The following is a 14,599-nucleotide window of genomic DNA, read 5'->3' on the forward strand; positions in this document are numbered from 1 at the left end:
GCGCCTGTCCCAAGTAAGGAGCCTCCGGCCTTTGTTAGTCTTGTATGATTTTTAATTTTAGTTTCTTGTGTTTATTCGGAGTTTAGTAGACGTCCATTATCACTGAACTAGTATAGATATTTGTTTAGGGGCCAGCTGCAGGACGCCTCCGGGTGCGGGAGTTTCTTTCTGCTTTGAAGACCTATTGATGACCTTCTGCCGTAGGCTTTTCTATGGTTGGGTTGTTGTCTCTTTGGCACATTCCCCATTTCCATTTTCGATTTTACAGATAAAATAGGATAGCAAACATGTGGTAAAAAGTAAAATCACAAAGATATTGAACTCTCAGGAAAATTCAAAAAGAAAAGTTCTTATCAAACGCAAAAAAACTCAAAAACATCAAACAAATGGATAACAACTGTAATTTTCCTGACTTGGTACAGACATTTTCTAATGTAGAAAATGGTGCATTTAACCTGATTTTAAAGTTAGGTAATCTCATTTGTATGACAGACGCTTCAAATTTCCATTATATCAAATGTTTCTAGGTTTGTTTGATGTCATATTAATGTTAATCGTAGTTTTTACCTGACTGTATAAGAATGATTCTTTGTGGATTAAATCAGTCAACCAAATGACTTATGCGTAACTTATCTGTCGCTGAGAAGTCAAATAAAATGCCAAATGAATGCAATAAGTATGGTTTTCAAATTGTGAATTGCTCTACAACTTCAGTGGCTTATTTCTGCAATATTTGCAATTTAGTGGAAAGATGTCAGTACAAAAAATTTAACATAACAATCTAAAAAACCAAGAAACTCGAACACCGCCAATAACTAGGAGTGATCTCATTTGATCCAAAAGAGTGAGCAGATCCTGTTCTACGTGTGGTAGACGTTGTGTTGGTCGTGTTATTACAAACACGGTGACAAGTATAATTCGAAAGGCCACATTCGGGCAAAACTAGATGGTATTTTAGTCACAACAGTTTGAACATATCCGTTGCTATCTGTGAAACAGACATTTCTTTCGATTGCTTTTTGAAAAAACCCATCTTCTTTTAGACCAAACCGAACTAATACGTTGTCAATTAAGATATTAATTGAGGATCTTGATAATGTCAGTTTGAAGTATTTTGGATTATTGTTAGAAACTAAGTGATTTTTCACTAAGTACAATCTATGTGTTAAGGTTTACTCTTTGATGACAATAAAGTATTTGTTACGGATGTAAGACAAGTGCAACAATTTGGTCTAAAAGATTTATGTAACAAGTGAACATGTATTTATATTCATTTATCCATTCAATGTTATAATTCTGTTTTATATCAACGACCGCACAGTCTTAGTCAATTCTGAATGAGTATTTCCGTCTTCTTGCGCTCTTTACCTTTTCATGTCATAGACTTAATAAATCAATATTTTGAAGTGTCGTTTCCAATTGTTGGATTTATTTTGGGTCTTCAGATATATATTTCATGGACAAATGTTATTGGTAATATGTAGTCCCCAGTACTATTGTGATCTTAGTCATGATACTGAAGCACGTGTTTTAAGTTTACCATTTTAGTTGCAATTGGTTTGATATAAGTATAAGAAATGATAGATTGAGACAAATCTTTAAAGAAGGGAGGTATTGATTCACCAGAACGGACATCGCTGAAGTTGTTGCATGGAGAAAAAAGAAAGATTTAGACAGGGCTGTATATCACTTTAATCAACAAGTCTGACTTTTTTAACAATCGCAGAAGGTCACTAATAAATCTGGGATGATTAACCTCATAGAGAAATTGTGATTATTGACGATGACCAGGATTGCGTCTGTGTCGAGGAGTAGAGTGAACATGATCATCACAATCAACGAATTAAGGAAGGACTATATACAATACTTATACTGTCAATGTTGTAACCATATAGTTCACAGTTCGTAATGCACGAATCTAGTAGTCTTAATTTTTGTATATAGCATATATATTTTTGATGGTCATGTGGTATAGTGTTTCGATGAAGCGAACTTGCTAACAAAGGATTGATTGATCATCCTGACTTAAATGATTGCATTGTTGTTAATGTCTGATTTATGGCACCTCGTGCGTTTATACAGATTGTGTTTTGTTTCGCCGACATTTACCAATCCACAAAGGTTACACTCTAGTCGGGACGGGATTTTAAGTTTTACAATTTAGATCATCGTAGCTTCTGCTAAAGACATTTTTTCTTCAAATTTCATTGCTTGTAAATTAAATATCTGTTATCAAAATTTGAAGGTTATGTATTTTTGGTTAACATTGAGAAATGATCAGAGTCATTACAGTGTAAAATGTCTTGTAGTAGAACAGTCAAAACACAGCTGTGTACGGATATTACTGCTATTCATAAGAACAATGATCTAAATGTGTTGTAATCGAGGTATTTGTAATGTCTGTTGATTAAGGAACAACTGCCATTTTAGACGACACGCTGGTGTCCATGGACCGTGTAAGGGTGATGGAAGAAAAAAATTGCTATATCAGTGTTTAAAATAATACAAAGGCTATCTTGTCGACGATACAGAAGTTTAAAGTTAACGTTTTCAACCGTGTCGAGTGACTTTTTAAATACTTTCCCAAACCTTTCAAAAAGTTACAATATTCGATAACGCATTCACTCCTTTCTTTTGTTAACTTTGTGTTGTATAGTATTTTATGCATAATCATGTCTTCCTGAGTGTTTTGTATATTGTCAATTTACAAACCAACTCTAACCTCAAAGTTTAAAAAAGTAAATATTTAGTTTATGCTTCAAAATCAAGCAAATTATAATTCACCTATGTGGTAATGACTGACAATTTATATTCCGTAGATACTCAAATCACCCAGAACATTTAATGATAGTTTGTTGATGACAAACACGCTGAATAAACTAATATGAAAAACCAATATCGAAAAGAAATTGACCAATAAACATACAATCACTTATGTTAATGTAAAATATCAAATAGTACATAACAGAAACCCTGAACTACTGGGAAAAATCTAAACGGGAAGTGCCTATGCAAATTGCAAAATTAAAAGCTCGAACATATCAATTAACTTTTAGATATTCCTCCTGACGACCTGTTAACCTTTATATATCAGGAATACTAAGTACAATGCTGTACACTATATAAATTTTGAACAGCAATTGTGTGCCATAAAATTAAATAAGCAAAACAATGCATATAACTGTATCCTGACTGATAACATGATCATATCACTACCACTGAATGCTATGTAATATGAAAAAAGAAGATGTGGTATGATTGCCAATGCGACAACTGTCCAAGAGACCAAAATGACACATACATTAACAACTACATGTCACCGTACGGCCTTCAACAATAAACAAAGCACATACCGCATAGTCAGCTATGAAAGGCCCCGATATGACAATGTAAAACAATTCAAACGAGAAAACAAACGGCCTTATTTATATGAAAAAAAATGAAAGAAAAACAAATATGTAACACATAAAAAAACCGACAACCACTGAATTACAGGCTTCTGACTTGGGACAGGCACATACATAAATAATGTGGCGGGGTTAAACATGTTAGCGGGATCCCAACCCTTCCATAACCTGGGACAGTGGTATAACAGTACAACATAAGAACGAACTATAAAAATCAGTTGAAGGCTGTACTGTGATACAGTAAAACCTGTATAAACCGGCCGGCTACGGACCTATGTTCCGAGCTATGTTAGTCAATTTCAAACTACTTATGTTGGTAATTTCGTTTGCGTTATATTGCGTCAATTTACGATACAACTACACAATAAATTTCATGCGAGTCTATTAGCTTTTTTTTACCTTGATCTGTCTTTTCCTAGGAGATATGAAAATTGGTTAACTATATTGCTACTGTCGCCATATCGAACTACTTAACAGTTACATGTATTTGAATAGTTACATACATACACTTGTCTAATGTTCTTGATATATGTCCTAACGTATAAATCTCCGATATTACCTGTTCCAGACACCTAATTATATCTTACAAATGTATATAATCTGATATTTTTAAAATATGTTTTGTGCGTGAATCATTTTACCTTATTATCCTTTTTACAGGTACACTTTAAAATAGTTAAATAGATCAGAATATTCAAGGCTGTTGACCCTAGTACATAAACTGTTTAGCAACTATTTAAAGCTGTCTATTGTATTGTAAATTTTGTCACCTAATAAAAAAAAAATTTAAGTGGCTTATTTTGCATATACCCTGATACCCAATATATCAATAAACATCTTACTATTAAAGGATATTACAGATTGAATAACTACAACGTGTTGCTTATACATTAACAATATGGGATTGCAGTGATCGTTTCATTTACAACGGTGTGAATTTACTACAATTAGACTGTTAAATGTATAATAATGCTAGTGATAGGATAAGTTTAAAATTCTACCTTTAGTTAAACAAAAATTCATTATTGATCCGTAAAGGTTATTCTATTTCCGTATACGTCCGGGATTTAAATAACCTTGTCATAACAACTTGCAAACAAAACAAATCAAAATGGCTCAGGCTGCTTCTAAAACGTGTGAGATATGTGTTTCTGGACCTGGACATAATTACTGTGAACAGTGTAACCAGTTGTTTTGTGATGGATGTAAAATATCTCATTTACGGACGAATATGAGCAAAAGCCATACATTTCTAAGTGGTCCAAATATCAACCCGGAAGTTAAACTATATTGTAAAGAACATGATGAAAACTTCATATATTATTGCATGGAATGTAATACTGCAATATGTAAAATATGTGTGATTAAAAAACACAAATCACATGATTTTGCAGAAATCAGGGAATCAACTGAAGGGATCAAAGCTGAGGTCAAAATGGTGATCGACATGAAGATGAGAAACCTGCAGTCAAAGATAGCAAATATTGACCAAGGGTCAAATCAATATCAAGCTGATGTACAGAAAGTTATCCAGTCCATTAGAGAAGAAGGCAAAAGATTAAAAGAAATGATTGATCAGAAAGTTGAGGGTCTTATTAATACGGTAAAAGAAAATGACACATGGAATGTTCAAACCTTACAGTCTGTTAGAAATGAGTTAAAAACAGCGTTGGATAAGGCAAAGGAGCAGCAGAAGTGTTATCAAAACACACAGGGGATAAAAGATACTTCGAAATTGTTACAAAAGCTTAAACAAATGAAATCGCAAATCCATCAAATACAAGAAATACAGATTCCTATTATGCCATCAGTCAAGTATGCCAAAAAGACAGTAGCAGAGGGAGAAATAGGGAAACTGGTTGGGGAACTAACATTTGGGTAAGTTTGTTCTTAGTTATTGATTCTATGAAGTGCTTTGAAAACTCTAATTGTGTTTTTCTCTTTTTTTCATATGAACTTTGGTATATAAGCAGTCTCGTTTCGACTGGGTTGAATAATTATGGCATCTTCCGCTTCGTGTTTCAATAATATAATGTATTTGTATCTCAGATAATCAAAGTTCTCCAGATTTAATAGAATATGCGATAATGTAATGCCTATATATACACTGTCATTCAAAAATGTCAGTCGTGTTCTGATCATTGATTAAAATAACCAGCATTTCATGAGTTACAAAACACGCAAATTTATGTGTTGACTTTATAGAAGCCTTAATATATGTTTATAGTTTAAATTGGAATTCAGTAGGATTCAACATCCTCCAAGTACACATTTGAATTTTAATATCTACTTATAAAAATTGGAAAACAGGTTTATACTTTAAATAATAAAAATTCAGTAGCCCTTTCACAAAAAGTCTAAAGCGAAAAACTAATCTTACGATAAAAATATTAAGTTGAATTGTTAAGGAATGTTAAACACCATAAAGGACCTTTTATACACTAATGATATAGCGAATTTAAGAAAAGATTGAATAATCTTAAGACAAAAGCTTTGAAGTGAAATAAATTTAAGGGGGAAACTGTAAATCCGATTTATCAAAGGATGTTTCAGGATCCTTCCCAATTCGATAGTAACATAAAAATCTCAAAACTGATTTTCTTTGATTTTTGACGAAGAACTATTCATAAATTCACTCCGTAAACGCTTAATTATGTGTTTAAGTTTCATTGAATAATTGGTCTTTCTAGCTTAAGTTTTATCTCAAGACTGGAACTCGCGCCAAGAAGTCACCAACCAAAGAAACTAAAGGGTCTTTAATAAGCGACAAAAAGGAAACTACAGTTTTCAATAACAAAGTGTTAATACAAACTTTATATCAACTGACAACAAAATCTTATCAAGTCAATCGTAAGGAAAAAAAGTACTTTTAATGCAATTTGGGAACTAGTTTGTGTTATTTTTGGGTTATCGTAATAAAGCTAATTCTGTTTGTTTATATTTAGTAAAACACTATTAGGGGTCATCCATAATTGTCAACCATTTTCCAAAGTGTACAAAACGTACACTTTTTCAGACCCCCCACCCTCCCTCAAAAAGTGTACATCAACCATTTTCAGATTTCAAGAGAAGAATCAGTCATTCTAATAAAAAGAAGATCCTGTCTGTTATATTTTAGTTTAATATAGAAATTTGCATTGAAAAAAAAAAACTAAAACATATCTGACTGTTTTATTTGATGACATCTATCTGTGATGCTTGTGTTTTGTCAGAATAAAGAGTACAAAGATTAGTGTTTCCCTTATCACACAGTGGGAATGGTAACTCCAATAAAAAAGGGCACATAGAGCATGCAAAAGATTAACAAAAGGGCACATAAATTATGCTAAGAATCAAAGAAAGGGAAATGCATGGTTATATTGCATTGGTAAAGTATGGACTGACAGTTGTTGATGGAATCAGAGCTCAAGACAGTAATCAATAAAAGTGTAATGTTTTAAAACATTTTGAGTTTTTAAATTTCCCGCCTGTATTTCTATTTAAAAGGTCCCTGTAAATATGCCATTCATGGCACTATTATCGTTTATGTATATATACTGTAACGTGTACATATATTGGATATTTTTTAAGTTAAGATTAAACTTCATATAGAGGTGCTCCTTATTAAAGGAGGCTTATACTAAGAAAAATAAGTTTACTTCCGGTTTACTAGTTTACTATTTTGGAATGCATTACATGGAAATTAATCGAAGGACCAGTTTAAAATCTTTTCACAAAATGGCGTCTTGTCAAAATCAAGGACGTATAACTAACATATTTCTAATATACGTCCTTGTCAAAATCAAAACATTCAAAGAATTTAGTGTTTCAATCAATTTTGTTTATTAAACAGAGTAAAATGATATCGATCAATAATAAAGCAGGTGAAATTGACAATCGGGGGTACTAAGAAATGCTTGCAAACTTTTTGTTTAAATAATTTTACTAGTTCACATTTTTGAAAAATTTAGTTTTCATATGATTTGATCTTTTAATCGTTCAATCCCGATTGAGTAGAATTATGATATCGAAATCAATATCATCAAGTGAAAATAATAAAGAAGAAATTAGAAGAGAAACACACCCAAGCCAATTCTCCGGCGATTTGATAAATCGACTTTCCCTACGGAAACGATATAAATTCCGGAAATACAAAAAAAGCGTACGGTAAAAATGTTGATTTTTAACCCCCTCCCCCCAAGTGTACGTTTTGTACACTTTGGAAAATGGTTGACAATTATGGATGACCCCTTAATTGATTTGATTATAATTTACAATTTTGACGCACATATCAGATGAGAATGAAATTGTTAATAAGATCATTGTTTTTTTCTCAGAGAAACTGTCAAAAAAGAAGAAAACCCGAAACCTCAGAAGAACGTCAAGTTTGTATTTATAATAGACATTCACTCACACCACATCTTCCTATATCTATTTAACAAAGTTGTTTCTTTAATTTCCGTTTTTAATGTTCGCTCATCTCTCCCGTTGATTGGCTTTTGCTATAATAATAAAACCAAAATACAAAGTTTTGTCCTTCAAAGTCATATTTGACATTGCGTTGTAGTGTTCTTCATCTCTGTAATTATCCATTGTTCACTTGGTTTTGATTCAAGTTGAACCGATTGTATGATATTAGAGTGGTACCTAACACTACAGGGAGACAACTCTGTAAAAACAGCAAAACGTTTTAATTACGTTGAATAGTTAAGATAATATTAAGCTTCTCAATGATCAAAATAAGGGTTTTTTAAACTGCTATATATCCAACCATTTTTTTCTGAGAAAATGATTGGTTCAAGGTTTTTTAAATTTTTATTTTTGTCAAAGGGTAAAAGTAAATATTTTGTCAAAATTTTATGAAAATAAAACGAGACACATTAATTTTCGTCAAGGTACCACCTTAACAATACGAACGTATAATATACTAAGTTATCATATGTTAAATACTGGTTCTTTCTCTGGCAGACAAGATATTATTATAAAACAAACCACTTAGAACTAATCAGTAATTTGGCAGTACCGTAACTTGCTTTAAATTGATTCTCTTTTTGGTAATCATTTTTGTATCCACTAATTTTAGAGACGTTGGTTTTAGAATATACATATGGTTTTCTTTGATTGATAAGACTAATAGGTTGCACAAAATTCATAAGTAAGGAAAATATATGTTATTCGTTCAGTTTAGTTTTCCTAAATGTTATACCTTAAAGTATTCATGATAAAATTTTGTCCAGAAAAGAGATCAACAATTTTGAAAGATTGCCTAATTGTGGCGCTTAATATTGATATGAGAGTAAAATGTCGAGCAAAATTAGAGGTGAGTAATTAAATAAGAATTAACGTTAACATATTTATATCAGAACAAATGCTATACGTTAGACATCTCCCTTGAGAAATTCCAAACATGATATCTTTTATAGAGTTACAACAACGGCTAAACAATACAGATACAGATGCAATGGATGCAGGTAAGTGTGATGTTATGTAGTTTTCTTTCGAAAGAGTACAAAAGACCAAGAATAAGTGCAAAGTTCATAATAAAATAAGACATACAACATGTACAAGTTTGAACAACATAGATATGTAAGCACAAAGCAAGTGTTTCCCTTTTAATAAAATTTAATTTTATGTTAAAGATGTTATAACCAATTGATGAAATAGATCTGTGTTTATCAAGTTATAACCTTTATTGCCAATACCATACACATTGATTCCACTTTCCTGAATGATATTATCAAAACGCGCGTAAAGTATATATAGATTACGACATGGCATATTTCATTTTAGACCCTTTATCAGTCATAGGTCCAAAAATTATATCTTTGAGTATTCATGATAAAACTCATTTCCACTTTTCAATCTTAATTAGTTATTAATTAGGCTCAGACTCTAGCCTTTACCTATTTTAAGTGATATGATATATTCGGGAATATGTATTCTACACTTATGTATTTACTGTTAAATTATAATTCGTGAACTCAAACGAACATAAAATATTTATCAAATAACCACAAAACTTTAACACGGGAGACCCCACTTGCAAAGACAAGCGCACAATTTATTATAAATATGAGTATAATATTGTGGAAAGTTCGTAAAAATACAAAGGTATTAAGCAGCTTGTACTGGTTTCCCAATACTACAGGCCTACAAACCTGAAAATAAATAATATCATTATTAATAGTTTTAATTTGGTAAAATGCTACTGTACACTTAGACTTCAATTGCTCGAATGACTTTAAACCATCTAGTTCACTCGTGCGTGAACTCAATCTCCCAATTGAACCGACATTACCATAATTAACAAAACACGTGTCAACTATAAACAAACAACATTTTTACATGTTCGATTTTGTACAACTTTGATAAATACATATAAGAGACTGTTCGTGAGTAAACAAACATACCACCATGATAAAGAGGACACAATAGTTAATTCAACAATGTAGACGGGTAGAATATTTTTTAACTCTTGGAAAAAAAGCATTGTGATAATAGCAGACAGCATTATTTTTTTAATAATGAAGCTCAAATATGTAAGACATAAAAAATACATATCTCATTCAGTAACTTAGTCATTGGTTGTATTATATTAAAATCTATTAATTTATTAATATCCTCTTTTCCCTACCTCTGGACTAATTACAGCTTATCAATTTAAATATGAATACTTGTCTGTCGCAATTTATATGTCATGCTCGTACATGTTCACATTTAAAGGTCATTATTAGTTTGAAAAGAGGAGGTGTCGATGCTCCTAACACGACAACGTTGAGACAGTGTTTTAAGATATACATGTTTTAGGATCCCGATCAGAAACGGGTTAACTGAGACGACTTGTTTTCGTATCAATTTTTCGTATAAGCGCCATGCAATCGCAGTTTAAGATCTTTGAATAGGTGAATAGATGTCTCAAATGCAATGTGAACTATGGTGACATACTTTACTGGGTATAAATGGAGGGTAATACATATATATCAGAAGAAGCATAACACGTAAACTCTCCATACTGGAAGTACTGTGTTGATATGGTTAGTCACTTCAATTGGTCTTCTTAATGAAATTCCGAGAATGGGGCTACGATTTTTGAAAGACGAACCTATGATAGGGATCTAGATGGCTGTTGATTAATGACATCGATGTATTTCCGTCTTAACTATCTTAACCCAATGTATTCATTTTGACCTTTTCTTTTGTTTTGTCCGATTGATTTTTCTTTCATTTGGATTATGTTGAATAAGTACACACGTATGAATGTAAACGTTTAAATGCATAAAACAGAAACATTGAACAACATGGGGATTTTGTCTCCATCAGTTTTACTATGATGAATAGTTGTTTCATTGACAAACATAACAGATCCTTTTACTTCTATATGATGGTTCACGTTTACCTGTTTTGAATTTTTCTAGTCTCAATACAATGGTTTTAAACACGTTTTGTTATTGCACATTACATTTTGGATTGTGTGCATAACAAAGATATTTTTTGATTAACTTAAATGACATTAAAGACTGGTTCTTGATCCATTTGTCATTATAAACTGCAAAGTATTATTTGGTGCTTTCCACATGAGCTACTAGTAGTTGTTTCAATTCAAAATTTTATTTTAGTTATCTAATCTTATTATGTTTATTAATTAAGGAGAAGGATGTATTATCCGAATGCTTTGTATTTTTAAATTCTTTTACCTGTAATTCGTTAAGGAAACTATAAATGGTATGATCACATCGGTGTGTATAAAAAGCAATGTACCATACTTTTACAAAACAACATATGTGTGCCTATTATTTATATTTTTGTCTTGGGTTCTTTGATATGTGTTTTGATTTACAAATAAAATTTAAACTCTAAATTGTGTACATTTCAGGACAGAAATAACTTCTGAGTAAGTACTCCTATACAAATTTGTTAACGAAAAATATACTGAAAAAGTCATATTGAATTGATACAGAAATGTGATGTAATATAATAATGATAAATACTTTATCTAAAGAGGGTAAACTCAGTAAGAATATTAATAATCTTCCCCGATGAAACTCAAAATGTAACAATAATATAATATATACGTTGACATACACACAACTTTTAATTCAAAAACAAATGGCGAAAAACATACAGAATTGGTTAATGAACATATTTTGCAAACGTCAGATATACAAGACAAATATATATATTGATTTTTTCAAAAGTAGACAAACTTCATCTGATAATTACATTTTTAGTTTAGATACAAGAAATTATAATAACTTCGTTTGAACAGTTCTATCGTTTCTATGTTTTGGATTTCTACAGTAATACTGTTTCAAAGAACTGTACTGTAATATTTCAATGTTTTTTGTCATACAATGTGTTCTCGGACGGAATATTGAAAGTACAATTATTATAAGATGATTGTAAAGAATATCTTGCATTAATATTTTTACACAAAAACGAAAACATTATTAACACCAGTACATACTTATATATTTGAGTATCTGACATAAACACAATTGTTCTCATTATATCTTATAGTTGAAATAATGTTTATAAATAAAACAGATTTTGAGTTAAAGGAGCAATATGATCGACCGATCCTCGGGTTGGGTGCACAACTTAATATTTAGTTGATAGGGGGTGTCGCTTTGCTTCTGTTACCCCAACCGTTTTACATTATTTAAATTTCAAAAATCTTTTCATATACTGCGTAGGTTAAAATGTTAACTTTGCCCATACTGTTTGGGTTTCGTTTGGTGTATGATGTGACAGTGGAAACCCAAAAGTGCCAAAAGTTAAAAACAAATGGTTGATTAAACACAGTCATGAAGACCAATAAAAATGACAGACGAAGTTATTGGAACTTTATTGACCTCATCATATATTTCTGACAGTTTTCCCAACCTATTCACATATTATCAAGCTTAGAAAGGTGATCTTTCTAGCGGCATGTCCTATCATCTCTTATTGCAAATGGACACCCCAGGGACTGATCATAGATCCAAGACATAGTTTATCATTTACTGTAAATGTTATTCCTACTTGATATATGTTAGTGGCATAAACTAGCATATTTATTTATTGGTGTTCTTTATGTTTTATTATGTTATTCTATTATTTTTATTATGTTTTATTTTATAATTAGATTGATTTTTTTTTTCAGAAAATCACCTAGGCAGTAAGTATAAGCATCATATCATTAAATAATTAATTATACCTGATATACCTACTTCAATATTGAGTTCATTAGTGAGACTTATCTATTTCAACAGGTATTTGTCACAGTCAGAAATCTTCACCTGCTTAATGCATAATGGGAAACTCTTCCCTGGTGTAAACGAGCTGTGATGCACCTAGATAAAAAAGACATTTGTTGTATTAAATATAAGGTCTACTAGAAATATTAGTATATAATATACACTCGAAAATAAAACAACACCTACCTCGAATTCGCCGTTTTAATGTTATTTTATCCGAATTTGAAGCATACAGGTAACGTAATAAACTCCAGTTTGTAAGTTTTCATTTGTATGACGTCACGTTTAGCCATGACGTCTTTGTGACAAAATCATTCATGAAGTTTCGCGGATTTTTTTCTATTTGTCAAATTTAGACATTTTTTCAAGGTTTATCGTATTTTTATTTTTTGTAATGCATTAGAATCGGAATAACAGTACTGTAGTTGAATATGGAAAGCCAACGGGGTCAAAATTCTTAATTCGTAACTTGTCAATTCGTAACTTGTAAATGTGTAATTTCTAAATTGTCAATTCGTAAATTGTTAATTTGTAACTTGTTACTGTGCAATTCATAATGCTTAATTCGTAAATTGTCAATTTGTAACTTGCACCTTTGTAGTTTCAACATTCTTAATCGGTAAATTGTCAGTTTGTTACTTGTAACTGTGCAATTTCATAATGCTTCATTCGTAAATTGTCGATTTGTAACTTGTATCTTTGTATCAAAATTCAACATTCTTCATTTGTTAATTGTCAATGTGTAACTTGTAGATTTCAAAATTCTTTATTGGTAAATTGTCTTTTTGTATATTGATGTTTTGTAACTTGTAACATGTGACTTGTCGATTCGTGAATTGTCGATGTGTGAAATGTCGAAGTATTAAATGTCATCGTTGTATTATGCTAACGATCATTATGACGACAGATGGCGCTCGGCTTCTACTTCTGAGTATAAGCCTCCTGTAAGTAGGAGCACCGCCATATGGAATACTGTGAAAGTACTTTAATTCGTGGGTATCAATTTTCGTGGTTTAAGCAATATTTACATGTTCGTGGGTTTTTAAATTCGTGGATTATAGTTTTCTAAAAAAAAAATTGAAAAATTAATGCCTTTAGAAACGAAGGTTACAAATAGTCTGGATTGAAGGAAATTGCAAAGTAAACATTGACCCGTGTAAATCGTAGTGATAACACTAATGTCGTAATGAACCCATGATTAAGTGATCAACAGATTAAAGACCATTAAAGGTGTCAATTAGGCCATAAACATGTCACCTAACAGTAACATAAACAAATGTTATAAACGTATCTTGAATTGCTAAATAATTCTTATCAAAATGAAGCCAATCATGAAATTATTATTTCCCATATGTACAGAACTATGAGCATATAAAATGAACACTTTATCATACTAGCATATCAATACCGGAAAGTGACTGTTAGTAGATCTTAGTAAAGTATTCTTAGATTTGGCGTTATTCAATATATTCTCTAGGTCATATCAGTAGTTTAACCTACCGATGCCATCATGGGGATCTTTCCATGTCTTGATTTGGACAATGGTTGTTTTATTTCGTTGGACACTTAAATTCGTGGATAAAGTCATCCACGAAAACCACGAAAATTGGTACCCCACGAATAAAAGTTCTTTCACAGTATATACCAAAGGAGTTTAAATCAATTATGTACAGCGCATACATTTAAAAGATAACAAATAGATAAATACATTCATTTTGTTTGTTTTATATGGCATGTATAAAAGGGACTCGGTTTTATATTGAGGTAACCTCGTATAAACATGTTTGTTTACTGTACTGGTCACCAAACCTGCAATGAGGTGTGTCACTTCCTTTATTAAGGTATATAGATGTGTCGCTGGAACGGGCTTTCTATGGTCGGGTTGTTGTCTCTTTGGCACATTCCCCATTTCCATTCTCAAGTTTATTCCTTATCAACTTCGCAAATATATTACTGTCACTTGGCAAGAAATTTCTA

Source organism: Mytilus galloprovincialis, chromosome 8 (assembly GCF_965363235.1).
Source record: "Mytilus galloprovincialis chromosome 8, xbMytGall1.hap1.1, whole genome shotgun sequence".
In the NCBI taxonomy this organism is placed as follows: Eukaryota; Metazoa; Mollusca; class Bivalvia; order Mytilida; family Mytilidae; genus Mytilus; species Mytilus galloprovincialis.